Below are 5,030 nucleotides of genomic sequence, written 5' to 3'. Positions count from 1 at the left end.
TCTCAAGTTTGAATTTTTTTTAGTTCAACATTAAACAAATGTTTGCTAGTTATCCTCGACTTGGGGTTTTTGGACGATCAACTCCTGTTTGCATTGTTTTAAAACAACTTGCAAGGCTGCTATATTCAATCAATAGTTCAAGTGGGCACATTTTTTCTTAAAATGAACGGACTGTGATATTAGTGAGTAGTGATCACATCATTGTTGAGCTTGTATATCTGCTTGGACTTGCAAGAACATGCCTTGTGTGTTGTAAAATTGCAAGTGAAGTTCATGCCCTGCCATCGCTTAGCAAGTGGGTGAATACCATCGAACCATTTACTTAGCTACCTCACTGTAACCGATTGGACCATTTAAACGAGTTGCACCATTTTATTCAGTATGATCATTTTTAACCCATTACCCTCTTTTAACGAGTTTAGCCACTTTTTTTAATTAGACCGTTTGAACTGGTTAGACCATTTAAAACTCATTTTCCCAATTGGACCATGTCAACAAGTTGGACCATTTACCGATTTAGACCATTTTATGCAATTGGACCATTCTAACTGGTTTGACCAATTTAACCAGTTCGATCATTTTAAACCATTTAAAAGTGGTTGGATCATTTTACATGGTAAGATCATTTTGAATGATTGGACCATGTGTACGAATTGGACCATTTTCGCTGGTTAGACGATTTCTACCGGCTTAACCACTTTTATCTTTTTAGACTTTCAATTGTTTGGACTATTTTAGCTAGTTACACCATTCTTAACCATGGACCATTTTGACAGGCTGCGTTATTTTAACCAGTCAGATTATTTTCTTAGACAAACCATCTTCCAGTTAGGCCATTTTAACCAATTGTGTTCTTTCTGTTGTTAGACAATTTTACCTGATTAAATGATTATAACTAGCTCGACTATTTTATCTAGTCAGGCTTACCAACGTAACCCCTTGGACTATGTTAAGCAGTTGGAACATTTTATTTATTAATATGGTTTTAACCGAGTAAACCATTTAACATCTTCCACTGATTTGTTTATGTGGACCATTTCTGCTATTTGAACCATGTTACCTACTTGGACCATTTTGAACGATTGACCCATTTTATCCAGTAAAACCATTTTAAGCAGTTGCCCCACTTTAACCAATGGGCGCATTTTAGCAGTTGAACCATCTTATCTAGTCAGATCAATTTAAGGGATTGGACCACTTTATCGATTTGAACTATTTATCTATATGGATCATTTTACGCCCGATAATTTCTACCTATTTGGTTCTATTCAAATGTTTCTTTACCGTGAACCAATCAAATGACGTGCGTGATTGGTGCCAGTACAGGTTTAAATGGGTAAGTCTGGCCAATTATATCTCCTAAACAAATCTTTTTGACCAATCGTTTTCCTTTTACTTTTCGAGACAGCCAGTGGTAGGGAAACTTTAAGGGGAGTTTAAAAAAAAGTGTTCGCAAACTTTTTCAGTTATTCTATATATATATATATATATATGAAGTAACCCCATGTTAGCGAGTGCTTTGTTGCTCTCATCAATCAGATCGCCGCATTAGAGTATGTATCTTGCACCAGTCAGATTGCCGCATTAGGTATCGCACATATCAGATTGTCGCATTAGGGTATGTATCTCGCATTAATCATATCATAGAATTTGGATATCTTGTTCCAATCCCAGCGTTTGGGTATTCTTTTCTTGTAAATGATCTCATGGAATCAGGGGGCCGTACAAAAAGAGTGACGTTCACCAGAAACTTTGGGCTTGTTTGAAACTGTAATGGTTGTCGCCTTCGCTAGAGCCTCGTCTATTGAGGTCGAGATTCGGTCGAGGTTCGCATTAATTTTATTCTGTTATTTTTAAGTTAAACGTGTTTTTCCGCTCCTTTTCTCACAACGTACACGCCAAACAACTTCCGATCAGAACATACCCAATTGTTGCACTACATTTGGCAATTTTTCAAGAGCTTGAATTTTATTCAACCAATCAAATTCCATTTTGCCACACCAGACTTCGCTCCATCACATGGTATTTTATGGTAGACAACCTGCATTTTATCACGTATTCTAACAGCATTATCCAACCCCACTGAAAAAAATTTACATGGAACTTACTACTACTGATAGTGAATTTTCAATGCAGTTCTCCCGCGTTTTGACTTTTTCTACAAATAATATTCACTTTCAGCTACCTTGGACTTACAATACAATACAATACAATAACCTTTATTTAACGAGGTCGAGATTTATCGGGATATGAAAGGTTCGCATTTTAATTTTTTAAGTTAAACGTTATTTTCGCTCCTTCACTAACAACGCACACGCCAAGTAACTTACATTCCATCACGTACCATGAAAACAAAGTCGAAAGTCCAACCAGAACATGAACAACCGTTGCACTACATAAACATTAGGCAATTTTCCACGTGCTTGAATTGCATTTTTCCTATAAACCCCATTTTGCCATAATAGAACTTTATCCTTCACATGACATTTCCTTATAAACAACCTGCATTTTATCACGTATTCTAACCGCATTGTCCTACCCCACTGAAAACATTTCACACGGAACTCAGTGCTACTAATAGTGAAATTTCCACGAAGTTCTTCCGCGTTTTGACTTTTTCTACGAATAAAATTTGCTTTAAGCGACCTTGGACTTAACCCAATCGCGTGTTTCTTATAAAACAACGTGCATCTTATCACGTATATCATACACAGAGGGCAAAGGGAACAACCAATCGGGAGCCCTCTTTGAAATCTTATCCTTTTCCCTTGTTCAATATATCTTCACTTGTACGAGATCACAGTATATCTGTGGTTAGGGTCTAATAGAGGTACAGCAGAGTTTCAGTTTGCTTTTCATAATAAAATTACGTAGAATTATATTTTTGAGTTGAGTAAGCGTAGACAAATAATTTTGATTTTCTCTGTAAGAGGAACGGCAGTAAGCGTAGTCTCCTTCGCAACCGCTATTTGGTTTCGTCACGCGACGTGCTCTCTCGCAAACGAGAAATAGAGGGCGTTGTGTCACGAGACCAAACAACGGCTGCGAAGGAGACTACAGTAAGCTGGTTGTAATCCTGTCGCTCCGCAGTTTTCCCGTTCAGGGCCTGGATCTTTCGGATCTTCGGATTGCTATGAACCACCTTTCTTCCTCTTTTCCTCTCTTACTCTTTTCTTGTATTCAGCAAGCTTTTTGCCAGCTGCGACACGCCTAGGGCCTTTATTTGGTCCTGTCTTATTTCTATCAGTTGAAGTGACTTGTTGAGCTGGTGCTTCTTTAGTCCTAGGTTCTTAATCATCCATTTTACTCGTTGATATAAAATTAAAGTTCTTATTCAAGTACTTATTTAAGTTCTTATGAAAGTTCTTATTCAAGTACTTGATAAGAACTTATGTATTCACTTTCTTCACAATTACTATCCGTTTCCTTATCATTGATCAAGGGTACTTCAACAATTTTTGCAATGAGAAGAGCAGCACTTGCAATTGCCATGTACCTTCCTTACTTTAGCATCAATCCATCAGCAATCATTCCAAGTTCTCTCTTTACCATGAAGTTATTATTCAAGTCCTTCAGAAGATTTCCTTCGCCAACAGGAAGAAAATGAGCCAATCCTTTTCATGAGAGCTGAAGAAATGTATCAATTAAAGACAAGAAGCTTCATATATCTTTAAGTACTTCTCAAAATCTTTTTTAGCAAGCTTCATGACTTGATCCTGATTGAGAGGTACACCAATCCTTTCCATTGTTTTACCACTTGCAACGAGAATAGCGAGTTGCTGATGATGTTCCACCACTATGCGGCCGGCCCCTTCGGGGCTTGAATCGCTTGCTGAACATCAGAATCAGCATCAAAACATCACTAAAAGCGTTTTTTTCCATGTCAATCATCTCCATTTTGTTTAAGAAATAGAATATTTTCAAGGAAGTTCGAAATCAATGCAATAAAGATGGCGAAGTGAGAAGATGAGATGTAAATACTTTTCACTCTTTAGCTTTGCCATCAATTCCTTCTGCTCATGTTCTTTCAACTCACTCTTCTAATCCGCGCAAATGATCTTCATAACTTTTGCAGATGGTGTGTACAAGAGAACTAATGCAGTAGTGTTCTCTCTGAGTGGTTTTGTAATGCTTGTCACCCGTTGCTTGAGGACCCAAACGCTGACTCCTTTATGTCTTGCGCTAAATGTCAAATCCATGAGTTCATTCCTCCTCTGCTTCACTCCTCTTGAAGCAGCGCAATCATCAAGAATCATCATTGTATTTGTTCCCTCATACACATAACTGATAATCTTGAGCCAATCATTAATCTGACCTTGGAGTGAGGTCAAGATAAGTAGGCCCCCTTCATTTTCTGTGAAGCCATCAAACGCCTTGTTGTGGATGAATGTTTGATAGAGGAGAACGATTTAATCAAACGTTCCTCGGAAAGTGGTACACATGAGATTGACCAGGTATCTTGTTTTTCCTGAGTTCGTTGGTGCGATTATTAATGCATTGAATGGAATGTTATCAGGATTCATATTTTTTATTGATTTAATTGACGAGCTCTTTGAGGCTTATCGAACTTAAGTTTTGTCTTCTTCATGAGTCGCTACCAAATCTTCATTGAATGTTGGGCAATGCTTGAAGTTTGGTTTTGCTGCAAGTTTCAATGCTTTCTTTCTGTCATTTTCCATGTTTTTTCCGAAGACAAATTGTTCATCAACTTGGAGAAATCTTTCTCGAAGTCATTCTTTGCATTCGCGCGCAGCTTTGTGTGGAACTCGCTGTAGCTCCCAAGCCAAGGCTCTTCCTCAAAACTTATACCCCTATGAATCTTTTTAATTCTCAAACCGAGATTGAGATACTGTTTCAGTGTCTTATGATGAGCTCTGTATCTCTCTTTATCACTCAGATTTGGAATCAGTTTTTCTATGCCATTAAAAATAAATCTCTCCGCAGCAAGTGGATAATCTTTTTGAAGATCGTGTAGCTCTTTTGGATACTAAAGGTCAACTTCAAGGATACAAGGAATATCTCGCCGGTTG

This window comes from Pocillopora damicornis, chromosome 6, assembly GCF_964200805.1.
Source record: "Pocillopora damicornis chromosome 6, jaPocDami1.2, whole genome shotgun sequence".
Lineage (NCBI taxonomy): Eukaryota > Metazoa > Cnidaria > Anthozoa > Scleractinia > Pocilloporidae > Pocillopora > Pocillopora damicornis.
Note: the sequence above shows the minus strand (reverse complement) of the source record.